The sequence below is a fragment of the Nicotiana tabacum genome, chromosome 1, assembly GCF_000715075.1.
Source record: "Nicotiana tabacum cultivar K326 chromosome 1, ASM71507v2, whole genome shotgun sequence".
NCBI classification, from domain to species: Eukaryota; Viridiplantae; Streptophyta; class Magnoliopsida; order Solanales; family Solanaceae; genus Nicotiana; species Nicotiana tabacum.
The window spans coordinates 125,896,748-125,913,181 of record NC_134080.1 but is presented as its reverse complement, the minus strand read 5'-3'; positions in this window follow the sequence as shown (position 1 = coordinate 125,913,181).

Sequence of the window (16,434 nt, the reverse complement as noted above, 5' to 3'; positions counted from 1 at the left end):
TTATCTATAATTGATTTGAACTAGAAATAAAAACGACTGTTAGTGGTAAAAGGGGTTGGGGTACATGTATTGGGTTTTTAATTTATTTGGGGGAATCTGGACCAACAACAAGCCCCATTTAATATTTGATCATAAAGAACAAGATATAGGGGCTGCCTGGGCTCGAAGCTGAACCCACAAGGCATGGACATTCGAAGACCTCATCAGGTCTAAAGAGATCGAGGCTATTTTACTTGGGCCGATGCCCAGCACAACAGTTTCACAAAAAAAACTTCAAATTACAAATCTTTTTCTAATTAACTTAACATAGAAATACTATTGGGCATCAAATTAAATCCAAAACAAAATTGAGGCCAAATCTGACCGCGTCTGGGTCTTGAGACAAACAGGCCAACTTATAAGGCCAAGAATCAAGCCCTAGTTCAACTGAAAAACTTTAAACATGCTAGGCCCTTCTTGATATTCAAGCCACTCTAGACATACAAATCACAATAAAAACATGAATACTAAGAATTGAAAAATAATATGCTGAATCGACTATATTATCTACATGAGACTCAAAGCACAGATGTCAACTGTCTAATTAATCATAAAACATGATGTTCAAGAAAGAAAGTTCAGTTGGCCTTGACTTAAGATCCAAGATAAACTGGAATAATGATCTAAGATTGCTAACATTATGAACTGTCATATAGTTAGAACAATTCTCTCAGAATCAAAACAAATTTTAATAACAACCATATAAGCTATCATGGCTAAATCAAGACAAACAGTACATGATACGCATTAACCTAAACATCAACTTTGCATTGAATCCTTGAGAAGATGAAACTCATACATACAATGTAACTCACCAGAACATCAGCATACAGTATAAGCCTTATAACATGCAGTACAAATCCTTCAACATCCTATAATCCAACCAAGCTTTCAAACAGAACAAATCCCTATAATATTAGATCCTACTGGGACACATTACTATATATATTCATAACTAAATTCTAATTAGCTAAAAGGAACATAGATGACAGAGTAAAAAATAACAAGAATAAAATCAACGAATATAAACCACTCCACGTATTCATTATGCCATTTTAGAAGTAAGAGGCAAACGATCCACAACTTCATATTCATAACCGATAGCCAAGAGATGTTCAGCCTACATACCTGGATACAAGCAAACAAAGCAAAGGAATAAATATTGAACTTGACAAGGGCCAAACAAGCAACAGAAAGTCAGCAACAAAAAATGTCGCAGCAATAGTCAACACCAGCCTCAGATTAAATCATTTTTCTTGACTCCAAAATCACCAGAAATCGAAAGAAGAGTTCCCCTTAAACTTTTGTGAAAGAAGGAAAGAGTGAAAGGTTAAAAACAAGCATCAATATTTTCAGAAAGAAGTTTCAGCCGTTTGCTATTGTTAGGTATTGTAATCTCTGCCAAGAAAATGAAGGACAATGAGCGTTTTATAGTTGGATTTTAGGGCAGCAGACTTGATCTTAAACCTTCACTATTACCCCTTCCCAATTTTCTTTTCTTCATTTCAGACCTTGAATTTAAACATGTTTGTTTAAACCACCCATTTCCCTCTTTCCTAGAACCTTTCCTGACAGTTAGGAAAGATTTTCATCCTCAAAATAATCAAAACAACCCTTGACACCCCTGTATTTACATTCAGAAAATTACTCCTGGGTCAAATTAATCCAAAATCCAAACCCAACATATGGGCTTGTGTACTAACAGCCCAAACTGAATCTCAAACCATAAAGGGATGAATTCAATCGAAAACTTAAGCAAACAACCTCTGAATTTAAAAAATGGACTTTAAAAGAAACACTCAGAAGACAATAGTTTATTAACAAACGCACTTAAACTAATTGTTAAGCTAATGAGATGGCGATTCAAACAAAAATAAACATTGAAATTAACAGAATAAATTAAAACTGGAATCATGCAAAGCAGGAAAAAAATTAAAACCTAGGTATGTTAAAGCACGAAAATTAGGGAAAATAGGCAAGGATATCGGTTATTACCTAAACAACTGTGGAAGAAGGCTTTGACAAGCACTGACCAGACAAAAGGGGTTCGAATAACTCCGAGATGACCAGAAATGGATGCTAATCGGTTGTTCTTGCCAAGAATAATCGACTAGCATGGATCTCGAGCCAACACGAGCCTTGTAAAACCAACGAATGGTTAAAAGAGAAACAAACTCTATCTTTTCTGTTTTTGCTAGATCCAGCTCTGAGAGTATTTGATGTGGATCTTGGGAAATATGGCAGTGGATTAGGAATCGAGGGTGGGTGGTGATTGTGTGGTATGAATTTGGGGTTGATTGGGGCACGCCGCCGGCCGGTGAGGGTTTGGGGATTTGGGGCGGCTGGGTTCGATTAGGGTTTGGTAGGTTAGAGACTTGGAGATGAAATGGGGGGGTGACCGGTTCAGACATTCTTATATGGATTGGCCACCCAGTTCCGGTCCGTTGGATCTCATTGATCCAACGGTTGAGATGGGGAGGGGTCAAAATGAGGTCGTTTTGTTTAATGGGGAGGGTCTGGACCAGGTTAGGGATTAGGCTTGGGTTGGAATGGATCTTTGACGGGTTTGGGAGGTGAATGGGGTTTGGGCTTCGGCGTAATTTGGCCCAACTGACACAACCCTTTCCTAATTACCTCTTTTTTTCCCAATTTTCCTTTAACTAAAATCTAATGAAAAAACCCAAATTAAACCTTAAATTAATTTAAATTGTAAAATTGCCCACTTTTCTAAAAATTATAAAAGTTCTTTAATCCTAAATGAAAAAAGAAAAACTATTATTAAAAAATTTAAACTAAAAATGCAAAAAATGAACCATTTTTGTGATTTTCACTTTTAATAAGACAAATAATTAACTAATTAATCCTACAAATGTAGAGACAAATCCTAAATGTAATACACGATATTTTGTATTTTTCATGATTTTAATAAAATAAACATGCACAGAAAAATGCAAACAATTAACAAAAAATCCTACGAAAAATCTATAAAATTGCAAATAATGGAAAAAATTTATTTTCTTAGATTTTATGGGAGTAATCCTTATAGGGAAAAAATCACGGGCTCACAGTTATGTCCTAGGGTCGTCCATAGACCGTGTCTAGTAGAGTCTTATTTATGGGTATGTTGTGCACCACACTTATAGACAGGAGGCTACAGGACATATAGGATGTTATCCTCTATTCTTATCTTAGATCGTGCAATATAAGGATTCATGTTTCTAATGACATGTTATATTTCAGCAATGCCTCCAAAGACTACAGCCGTCAAGAAGGGAAAGTCCATGGCTGGAGAAACTACTTGTCGAGCGCCACGAATTACCAGGGCTTGGGGAGAGTCTCATAGTGAGATTCTATCTCAGACTTCATATACCCCGCCCTTTCCAGAAGAGCTTCGAGGGGCACTAGCTCCAGCGCTCGCCCCTGTACATTCAGCACCTCAGCCAGATACATCGGGCCAAGAGATGCGAGATGTTATTCAACTATTAACCCGATTAGTAGCAGCGCAGTCTCGGCGTCAGGAAGTAGGTATTAGTGATGCAGATAGGTCTGTCAGTGCGAGGGTTTATGACTTCATTAATTTAGACCCTCTGGTATTCCCTAGGGCAGATCTAAATGAGGACCCTCAGGTATTTATTGATAGAGTGCAGAGGAAATTAAGGGTAATGAAGGCCACTGCGACTGAGCCAGTTGAGCTAGCTTCCTATAGACTCCGAAATGTTGCAGTTAATTGGTACGAGTCTTGGGAATCTTCCCGAGGTAAGGATGCCCCTCCAGCAGTATGGAAGGAGTTTACAGAAGCTTTTCTTCGTCATATCTGCCAACAGAGTTTAGACGGGCCATAGTTGATAGGTTCTTGACCCTTCGGTAGGGTAACATGAGTTTTCGGGAGTACAGTCTTAAGTTTGATTCGTTGGCAAGGTATGCACCCACTATTGTATCTAAGATGGAGGATCGGGTTCACCAGTTCGTGATGGGATTAGAGCCTCACTTGTTTAATTATTGTATGTCGGTCTCACTTCATCCAGACATGGATATTTCTCATATTCAAGCATACGCTCAGGGTGTAGAGGAGCGTAAACAGAAATAGAGGGCCGATCGTGAGCATGATAGGGCCCAAAATAAGAGAGCGAGGTCTTTGGGTCCTTCTAGTAAGTTTCAAGGTGGTTAGAGGCAGCAGTACTGAAGGTATCCAGCCCAGCCATCGACTAGCACGCCCCCTAAGTTTGGTGGTAAGAGATTTGATCGTTCCACATATTCGGGGTATGGTTAGAATTTCAGGGCCTCAGGTTCTCAGTATAGAGGTGAGTCAAGTCAGATGAGGCCTCTCTTTCCACGATGTGCTCAATGTGGTAAGAAGCATACTAGGTAGTGACGTATGGGATTAGGTGTTTGTTATACTTGTGGTTATCCGAGCCACGTTATGAGGGATTGTCCGAAGAGAGGTGATACAAGCATAGATCAGCCAGCGGGATCTGTAGCTGGTTCGTCATCATCAGTATGCCCCATGGGCAAGGTCCACCAGTACCAATGAATCGTGATAGAGGTAGAGGCGGAGCATCTAGCTTGAGCAGTCCTCAGAACGACATTTATGCGTTGGCAGGACGACAGACAGTCATCGCCTGATGTTGTTACAGGTATATTATCAGTCTCCTAATATGATATATATGCACTGATTGACCTAGGTTCCACCTTATAATACGTTACTCCATTTGTTGCTAGTAAGTTTGAAATAAAACCTGAATTGGTTAAACCTTTTGAGGTATCACACTTGTTGAAGACTTAGTAATAGCTAAGCAAGTATATAGGGGTTGTATAAAAGTAGATCATGGTCGATCTACCGTAGCAGACTTAATCGAGTTAAGATATGGTAGAATTTGATGTGATAATGGGTATGGATTGGTTGGCTTTTTGTCATGCCAGCGTTGATTGTAGATCAAAGATAGTCCGATTTCAAAGTCAAAGCTGGCGATCCGGCTGGTCTAGGCAAACAACAATCTCTCTACCAAGTCTTGGCGGATCTAGACAAGCGAAAAGTAGCAAAATCAACCACATTGGTCTCAACTATCCCCACGTTCCTGAAAACCTCATGACAGTCGTATAGATAATCTCGGGGATCCTCAGAAGATGCACCACTGAAAGTAGTAGTGAAGAGCTTGGTGAACCTATTCAACCTCCACAAAGCATCTGCAGACATAGCTGCTCTAGCACCGGTCTGAGCTACCACACCCGGCTGAACTGCTCCAACTGGCTAAACTGCTGGAGTCTGGAACTAGGGAGCTGCCTGCTCCAAAGTGCGAGTAGCAGGAATATGGGCTCCTCCTCCAACCTGAGAGATGGTTGGTGCTATAGGGAGAAAACCTGCCCGGGTGACACTCTTTATAAGGCCCACTAGACGGATCAGAGCATCCTGGAAATTGCTACAGATTACAACTACTTAAGCCTTAATCACCCAAAACTTGGTGTCACAGTGTCACAGACGGTCTAAGATTGCTACATATAAAGTCTGAAGAAATAACAGTACATTGTTTCTGAAGTAAGGAAAATGAAACAAGGAATAAGGGATAGAGGGAGACGTCAGGGCCTGCGAACGCCTGCAGGTCTACCTTGGATCTCCGCGTGGACTGAAGGTAACCTCCAAACTACGATCCAAGAGTTGCTCCGGGATCTGCACATACTGCAGAGTGTAGTATCAACACAGCCGATCCCATGTGCTAGTAAGTGCCTAGCCTAACCTCGGCGAAGTAGTGACGAGGCTAGGACAAGACTACCAAATAACCTATGCAATTCAATAAATATAGCGGAAAAGAATTACATAAATAAATAGTCAAGTATGGGAGGAGGAGCATGCTGCGGGGAAAATATCAATTCCGAATAGAAAAACATCAAGTAAACGAAAGAAATAATATAACTCGGATATCAACAAAGAATCAGAAATTAATAAATGCACGGCATCACCCTTCGTGCTTTTACTCTCTTTCCTCACCATATAATCAACATAATCAGCACAGAATGGTACATCGTGCGGCACGGCATCACCCTTCGTGCTTTACACTCTTTCCTCACAATCATACACGCCATCACCCTTCGTGTTTTACACTCTTTCCTCACAAAAACAATGCACGACATCACCCTTCGTGCTTTTACTTTCTTCCTCACCCAAACAACAATCACAAACCATAGGGCAAGGGAATAAATGAAATCATAATAAAAATCCTGGCAAGGGAACAACATCAAGAATATCAACATCCCGGTAAGGGAAATAACAAATAAAGCAACAATAACCCGTCAAGGGTGACAACATAATGATCTCTTCTTTTTCTCACTTTTACTTCACAATTAATCTCACAACTCGAGCCAATGCTCTAAAGGTTCAATTATCACTTATACCTTCACAATTCATTTCACAACTCGAGCCAATGCTCTAAAAGTTCAATTGTCACTTATACTTTCACAATTCGTTATACAACTTGAGCCAAAGCTCCTCAATGTTCATAGGTCACAATTCTTTCCACAAACTTTGTACAACAAATAGAAACCACCACCAAGGCAAGAAAGATACAACAAAGTCATGATAATCACAATATAAAGACTCACGGGCATGCTAGACACCAACGCATAGATACTCATTACCATGCCTATACATCGCACTCCATAATTACCACATAGCAAATAGAACTCGACTCTTAATCCCTCAAGCTAAGGTTAGACCAAACACTTACCTCGATGCCAAGAACACAATTCACGTTTCAATTATAGCTTTAACCCTTGATTCCACCACCAATTCACTCATATCTAGTCATAAGTTACTTAATTACATCAATAAACGCTAATGAATCAACCCCAATGCATGAAAATGAGTTTTTCAAGTTTTACCCAAAAGTCAAAAATAGCCCCCGGGCCCACATGGTCAAAACCCGAGATTCGAACCAAAACCCGATTACCCATTCTCCCACGAACCCAAATATATAATTTGTTTTGAAATCGGACCTCAAATCGAGGTCCAACTCCCCAAATTTTGAAAAACCTACGTTCTACCCAAAACACTCAATTTCCCCAATGAAAACCATTGATTTTGAGTTGAAATCATGTTAAAAGATGTTAATGACTGCAGTAAATGAGTTCAAATTAACTTACAATTGATTTAGAAGAAGAGTTGTTCTTGAAAAATCACCCTAGGGAGTTTGTGTTTTGAAAAGATATGAAAATGGGTTAAAAATTCGTCTGAGTATAAAAGTTGCAGGTCTCGGATGTGGGAATTGCGAACAGGGGATCGCAATTGCAAACCTCGACCTCTGCTAGCTTGGGAATTGCAAAATAGGGCTCGCATTTGCGAACCCTTCAGGAAAACTAGACTTTCGCATTTGGGAACAACATGTCGCATTTGCGACTTCAAGCATTACCAACGGACATCGCATTTGCGATGGATTTCCTTGCATTTGCGAGAAGGAGATAGCCTGGGCTTCCTTCGCAATTGCGACAAGCCACTCGCATTTGCGATATTGCATTTGTGAGCCAGGCTTCGCAAATCCGAAGCCTGCAGGCCTACTATGCACAGCTGAAATTCTGTAATTTTTCTAACTCCAAAATACACCCTGTGGCCTATTCAAAACTCACCCGAGCCCTCGGTGCTCCAAACCAAACATACACACAACCTCAAAAATATCCTACGGACTTATTCATGTACTCAAATCACCAAAATAACATCATGAACATCGAATCAAACCCCCAAAATCAATGAAATTTCTCAAAACTTCTTTAAACATCAAATTTTGTATTCAAGGTCCGAATCACGTCAAATGGATTCCGTTTCTTACCAAACTTCACAGAATTATTTTAAATCATATATAAGACCTGTACCGGGTGTCGGAACAAAAATACGGGCCTGATACCATCGAGTTTTAATCAAAATTCATTTCCAAACCTTATAAATAATTTCAGAAAATAAGTTTCTTCAAAAATTCATTTCTCGGGCTTGGGACCTCGGAATTCGATTCCGGACATACGCTCAAGTCCCATATTTTCCTACGGACCCTCCGGGATGGTCAAATCATGGGTTCGAGTCCGTTTACCCAAAGCGTTAACCAAAGTCAAATTAATTAATTTTATAGTCAAAATTTATCATTTTTCACGGATTTTCACATAATAGCTTTCCGGCTACGCACCCGGACTGCGCACGCAAATTGAGGTGATGCTAAAAGAGGTTTTTAAGGCCTCGGAATTTAGAATTTCCTTTTAAAACAAGTAATGACCCAAAGGTCATCACATTCTCCACCTCTAAAACAACCGTTCTTCCTCGAACGGACAGAAGAAGGAAGTATCTGAGCTGGGGAAAAGATGGGATAATGGCTCTGCATATCGGACTCGGACTCCCATGTCAATGCCTCAGCGGGCTGACCTCTCCACTGAACACGAACAGAAGGAAAACTCTTCGATCTTAACTGACGAACCTGCCGGTCTTGAATAGCTACCGGCTCCTCCTCATAAAACAAGTCCTTGTCCAACCAGACGGTGCTGAAATCAAATATGTGGGATGGATCGCCGTGATATTTCTGAAGCATGGACACATGAAACACTGGATGCACGTCTTACAAGCTCAGCGACAACTCAAGTCTATAAGCCACCTCTCCCATTCGATCAAGAATCTCAAATGGGCAAATGAATCAAGGGCTAAGCTTGCCCTTCTTCCCAAACTTCATCACGCCCTTCATAGGCGACACTCGAAGCAATACCCGCTCACCGACCATGAATGCCAAATCACGAACTTTGCGGTCGGCATAACTCTTTTGCCTGAACTGATCTGTACGAAGCCTATCCTGAATAATCCTGACCTTGTCCAAGGCATCCTAAACCAGATCCGTACCCAACAATCGAGCCTCTCTCGGCTCAAATAGTCCAATCGGAGACCGACACCGCCTACCATATAATGCCTCATAAAGAGCCATCTAAATACTCGACTGGTAGCTGTTGTTGTAGGCAAACTCTACTAAAGGCAAAAACTGATCCCACGAACCTCCAAAGTCAATGACACAAGCTCGGAGCATATCCTCCAAAATCTGAATGGTCCGCTCGGATTGCCCATCTGTCTGAGGATGAAACGGTGTGCTCAACTCAACCCGTGTGCCCAACTCTCGCTGAACTGCTCTTCAGAAATGTGAGGTAAACTGTGTACCTCGGTTCGAAATGATAGACACGGGCATACCATGAAGACGAACAATCTCCCGGATATAGATTTTAGCTAATTTCTCGAAAGAATAGAAGACTACCACAAGAATGAAATGCGCTGACTTGGTCAGCCTATCAACAATGCCCCATACTGCGTCGAACTTCCTCCGAGTTTGTGGGAGTCCAATAACGAAATCCATAGTGATCCGCTCCCACTTCCACTCGGGAAGCTCAATCCTCTGAAATAAACCACCAGGCCTCTGATGCTCATACTTAACCTGCTGACAATTCAAACACCGAGCCACATATGCAACTATATCCTTCTTCATTCTCCGCCACCAATAATGCTGCCGCAAATCCTGATACACCTTCGCGGCACCCGGATAAATAGAGTATTGGGAGCTATGGTCCTCCTCCAAAATCAACTCTCAAAGCCCATCCACATTACGCATACAAATTCGACCCTACAATCTCAAAACTCCAACATCACCCAAGGTAACTTGCTTTGCACCTCCGTGCTGCACCGTATCTCTAAGGACACACAAATGTGGATAATCATACTGCCGATCTTGGATACGCTCCAATAATGAAGAACGAGCAACTATGCAAGCTAACACACAACTGGGCTCAGAAACATCCAACTTCACGAACCGATTGGCCAAAGCCTGAACATCCAAAGCAAGTGGCCTCTCACCGACTGGAATATAAGCAAGACTGGCCATACTAGCTGACTTCCTACTCAAAGCATCGGCCACCATATTGGCCTTTCCCAGATGATATAAGATGGTGATATCATAGTCCTTTAATAGCTCCAACCACCTTCTCTGCCTCAAATTTATCTCCTTCTACTTTAACAAGTACTGCAGACTCTTGTGATCCGTGAACACCTCACATGTCATGCCATACAAATAATTCCTCCATACAAAGAACTCATAATGCCCGTATTGAGTGCGAAAAGCTTTCTCAGGGGCATCGAATGCCCTTATCCTCAACTAATGGTAGCCAGATCTCAAGTCAATCTTCGAAAATACCTTGGCACCCTAAAGCTAATCAAACAAATCATCAATCCTCGGCAATGGATACTTATTATTAATTGTAACCTTGTTCAACTGTTGGTAATCAATACATATTCTCATCGATTTGTCCTTCTTCTTAACAAACAACATCGTCGCACCCCAAGGAGAAACAGGCCTAATGAAACCCTTCTCAAGCAAGTCTTGCAACTGCTCCTTCAACTCTTTCAACTCAGGCGAGGCCATACGATACAGCGGGATAGAAAAGGGCTGAGTGCCCGAAGCCAAATCAATGAAAAAGTCAATATCCCTGTCGGGTGGCATACCCGGCCGGTTTGAAGGAAATACCTCAGGGAACTCACGAACAACAGGCACAGAATCAATAGAAGGAACCTCGACACTAAAATCCCGAACATATGCCAAATAGGCCAAACACCCCTTCTCGACCATACGTCGAGCCTTCACATAAGAGATAACACTACAGGTAGAATGACCAGGAGTCCCTCTTCACTCTAAACGAGGTAAAACCAGTAAGGCTAAGGTCACAGTCTTGGCATGACAGTCCAAGATAGCGCGACAAGGTGATAACCAGTCCATCCCCAATATAACATCAAAATCAACCATGTCCAGAAGATGCAAATCTATACGAGTCTCAAGACCTCCAATCACAACTATACATGAACGATGGACTCGATCTACCATGATTGAATCACCCACCATTATAGATACATAAACAGGAGCACTCAAAGAATCACTAGGCATGACCAGATACGGTGCAAAATATGATGACACATACGAGTATGTAGATCCTAGATCAAATAACATCGAATCATCTCTATCACAAACTAGAACCGTACCTATAATAACTGCATCTGAAACCTCAGCCTCGGGCCTAGCTAGAAAAGCATAACACCGGGGTTAAGACCCACCACCCTGAACTATATCTCTGGGACGGCCTGCTGCTGGCTAGCCTCCACCTCTAGCATCCTGAGCTCCACATTTAATACCTTTACCTCAACCTCTACCACCTCTATCCCTACCTTTAACTGGCTGGGCGGGCTGTGGGACACCTGGTGCCTGAACCATGGCACAAGAACCCTGATGCTGAGAGCTACTCGGTGCTCGAGGGCAAAACCTAGCAATGTGACCCATATCACCACAAGTGTAACAAGAAATTGGCTGCTGAGACTGCTTGCCCTGATAACCTGAATGACCACCGCAAAAACTCTAAAGCGGAGGTGCACTGATAAGGGTTGTGGTGCACTATTGGACCACTGATCAGAATACTGCATCTGAGGACCACAGCCACCTAAAGCACCATGAGAAACCTAGAGTGTTGGCTGAAAAAGTCTAGGACGATGGCCCCTACCATACGAGTCCCTACCTCCAGACGAGGTACCACTGAATCTACCTGAATGACGGAGCCTCTTGTCCGACCCATGACCACCTCCCTACAACAGAACCATCTCCACTCTCCTGGCCATATTGGCCGCCTCCTGGAAAGATATCTCACTCCCAGTCTCCCTAGCCATCTAAGGACGAATCAGCTGAATAAGTCCATCAATGAACCTCCTCACCCCCTCTCTCTCTCTCTCTCGGTGGGAAGTATGATAAGAGCATGACGATCCAAGTCGATGAATCCGGTCTCATACTGGGTGACAGTCATAGAACCCTGCTGTAGACGCTCAAACTACCTCCGATAGGCCTCTCTCTGAGTGATGGGGAGAAACTTCTCCAGAAATAGCTGAGTAAACTACTCCCAAGTCAAAGCTGGCGATCTGGCTGGTCTAGCCAAACACTAATCTCTCCACCAAGTCTTAGCGGATCCAAACAAGCAAAAAGTAGCAAAATCGACCCCATTGGTCTCAACTATCCCTACGTTCCTGAGAACCTTGTGACAGCAATCTAGATAATCTTGGGATCCTCCGAAGATGCACCGCTGAAAGTAGTAGTGATGAGCTTGGTGAACCTATCCAACCTCCACAAAGCATCAGCACACATAGCTACTCCATTACCGGTCTGGGCTACCACACCCGGTTGAACTGCTGGAGTTTGAAACTGGGGAGCTACCTGCTCCAGAGTGCGAGTAGTAGGAGTCTGGGCTCCTCCTCCAGCTTGAGAGATGGTTGGTGCTACAGGGAGCAAACCTGCCTGGGTGACACTCTCCATAAGGCCCATTAGACAGACCAGAGCATCCTAGAGAACTAGGGTAGAAATAAACCCCCTGGGACCTGAGCTAGGCCCACCAGAACTGCTGAGGCCGGAACCTCATCATCAAAGTCAACCTGAGGCTCCACTACGGGTGTTGCTGCTCTGGGCTGAACTCTGCCCTACCTCGGCCTCTAGCATGGCCTCGGCCTCACCCTCTGCCCCTCGTGGGAGCTGCTGCTGGGGGCTCGGGCTGTTGGTCAGTGAATGACGAAGAGCGTGTTCTCGCCATCTGCGAAAGAATAGTGTAGAAATTCAATTAGTGTTGAGAAACCAAACTGCATGACAGGAAGGAATAAATGTGAAGTTTTCCTAACTCTGTAGCCTTTGGGGGATAAATATAGACGTCTTCGTACTGATCCCTCAGACTCTACTAAGCTTGTTTGTGAACTGTGAGACCCATGTAACCTAGAGCTCTGATATCAACTTCTCACGACCCGAATTCCCCACCCTCGGGAGTCGTGATGGCGCCTACTAATGGGAGCTAGGCAAGCCAATTATCAAACAATTACCTTTTTACCAATTTTATTTCTCTTTAACAAACATAAAGCGATAATGTATAAATAACAATAGTATAAATTTAAGCGGAAGAAAATAATGAAATATTTGAAATCTGCATTTATTACAACTACTTAAGCCTTAATCACCCAAAACCTGGTGTCATGGTCTCACAGATGATCTAAGATTGCTACATACAAAGTCTGAAGAAATAACAGTACATTGTTTCTGAAGCAAGGAAAATGAAACAGGGAATAAGGTATAGAGGGAGGCGCCATGGCCTAAAGACACCTGTAGGTCTACCTTGGATCTCCGTGTGGACTAAAGATTGCCTCCAAACTACGGTCCAAGAGCTGCTCCGGGATCTGCACATAGTGCAGAGTGTAGTATCATCACAATCGACCCCATGTGTTGGTAAGTGCCTAGCCTAAACTCGGCGAAGTAGTGACGAGGCTAGGACCAGACTACCAAATAACTTGTGCAATTCAATATATATAGCGGAAAAGAAGTACATAAATAAACAGTCAAGTATGGAAGAGGGAGCATGTTGCGGGACAAATATCAATTCTGCATAGAAAGACTTCAAGTAAACGAAAGAAATAATATAACTCGGATAACAATAAAGAATCAGAAATCAATAAATGCACAACATCACCCTTCATGCTTTTACTCTCGTCCTCACCAAGCAATCATATAATAAAAATGTGCACGACATCACCCTTCATGCTTTACTCTCTCCTCACAATCATACATGGCATCACCCTTCGTGCTTTACACTATTTCCTCACAAAAATAATGCACGACATCATCCTTCGTGATTTTACTCTCTTCCTCACCCAAACAACAATCACAAACAATAGGGCAAGGGAAAAAATGAAATCATAATAAGAATCCTGGCAAGGGAACAACAATTCAACAATTTAGTCCCGGCAAGGGAACAACAGCAATAATACCAACATCCCGGCAAGGGAGATAACAAATAATGCAACAATAACCCGGCAAGGGTCGCAATATAATGATCTCTTCTTTTTCTCACTTTTACTTCACAATTCATCTCACAACTCGAGCCAATAATCTAGAGGTTCAATTATCACTTATACCTTCACAATTTATTTCACAACTCGAGCCAATGCTCTAATGATTCAATTGTCACTTATACTTTCACAATTCGTTATACAACTTGAGCCAATGCTCCTCAATATTCATAGGTCACAATTCCTTCCACAAACTTTATACAACAAATAGAAACCACCACCAAGGCATGAAAGATACAACAAAGTCATCATAATCAGAATATAAAGACTCACAGGCATACTAGACACCAACGTATAGATACTCGTTACCATGCCTATACGTCGTACTCCACAATTACCACATAGCAAATAGAACTCGACTCTTACTCTTTCAAGCTAAGGTTAGACCAATCACTTACCTCGATTCCAAGATTACAATTCATGTTTCAATTATAGCTTTACCCCTTGATTCCACCACCAATTCACTCGTATCTAGTCACAAGTTACTTAATTACATCAATAAACGCTAAGTGAATCAACCTCAATGCATGAAAATGAGTTTCCAAAGTTTCACCCAAAAAGTTAAAAATTGCCCCCAAGCCCACATGGTCAAAACCTGACGTTCGAACTAAAACCCGATTACTCATTCCCCTACGAACCCAAATATATAATTTGTTTTGAAATCGGACCTCAAATCGATGTCTAAATCCCCAAATTTTGAAAAACTTAGGTTCTAAACACCCAATTTTCCCTATGAAAATCATTGATTTTGAGTTGAAATCATGTTAAAAGATGTTAATGATTGAAGGAAATGAGTTAGAATTAACTTACAATCGATTTAGAAGAAGAGTTGTTCTTGAAAAAACGCCCTAGGGAGTTTGTGTTTTGAAAAGATATGAAAATGGGTTAAAAATTCGTCTAAGTTTAAAAGTTGCAGGTCTCAGATGTGGGAATTGCGAAAAGGGGTTCGCAATTATGTACCCCGACCTCTGCTAGCTTGGGAATTGCGAAATAGGGCTCGTATTTGTGAACCCGTTAGGAAAACTAGACTTTCGCATTTGCGAACAACATGTCGCATTTGAGACTTCAAGCATTACCAGCAGACATCGCCTTTGCGATGGATTTCCTCGCATTTCAAAAAGGAGCTGGCTTGGGCTTCCTTCGCTATTGAGACAAGCCATTCGCATTTGTAATATCGCATTTGCAAAGCCTGTAGTCCTGCTATGCACAGCTAAAATTCTGCAATTTTTCTAAGTCCAAAATACACCCCGTGGCCTATCCAAAACTCACACGAGCCCTCAGGGCTCCAAACCAAACATACACAAAACATCAAAAACATCCTACGGACTTATTCATGTACTCAGATCACCAAAATAACATCATGAACATCGAATCAAACGCCAAAATCAATAAAATTTCTCAAAACTTCTTTAAACATCAAATTTTGCATTTAAGTTCCGAATCACGTCAAATAGATTCCTTTTCTTACCAAACTTCACAGAATTATTTTAAATCATATATAAGACCTGTACCGGGTGCCGGAACCAAAATACGGGACCGATACCATCAAGTTTTAATCAAAATTCATTTCCAAACCTTATAAACAATTTCAAAAAATAATTTTCTTCAAAAATTCATTTTCTCGGGCTTGGAACCTCAGAATTCGATTCCGGACATACGCCCAAATCCCATATTTTCCTACGGACCCTCTAGGACTGTCAAATCATGGGTCCAGGTCCGTTTACCAAAAATGTAGACCAAAGTCGAATTAATTCATTTTATAGTCAAAATTTATCATTTTTTAGGGATTTTCCAATATAGCTTTCCGTCTACGCGCCCGGTCTATGCACGCAAATTGAGGTGATGCTAAAACAGGTTTTTAAGGCCTCGGAGTGCAGAATTTCCCTTTAAAACAAGTGATTACCCAAAGGTCATCACATTCTCCACCTCTAAAACAATCGTTCTTCCTCGAACGGACAGAAGAAGGAAGTACCTGAGTCGGGGAAAAGATGGGATAATGGCTCCGCATATTGGACTCAGACTCCCAGGTTGATGCCTTAGCGGGCTGACCTCTCCACTGAACACGGACAGAAGGAAAACTCTTCGATCTCAATTGACGAACCTGCCGGTCTAGAATAGTTATCGGCTCCTCCTAATAACACAATTCCTTGTCCAACCGGACGGTGCTGAAATCTAACACGTGGGATGGATCGCCGTGATATTTTTGAAGCATGGACACATGAAACACTGGATGCACAACTTACAAGCTCGGCGGCAACTGCAAGTGTTTGTAAGCCACCCCACTCGATCAAGAATCTCAAACGGGCCAATGAACCTAGGGCTAAGCTTGCCCTTCTTCCCAAATCTCATCACGCCCTTCATAGGCGACACTCGAAGTAATACCTGCTCACCGACCATGAAAGCCAAATCACGAACCTTATGGTCGGCATAACTCTTTTGCCTGGACTGAGCTGTACGAAGCCTATCCTGAATAATCCTGA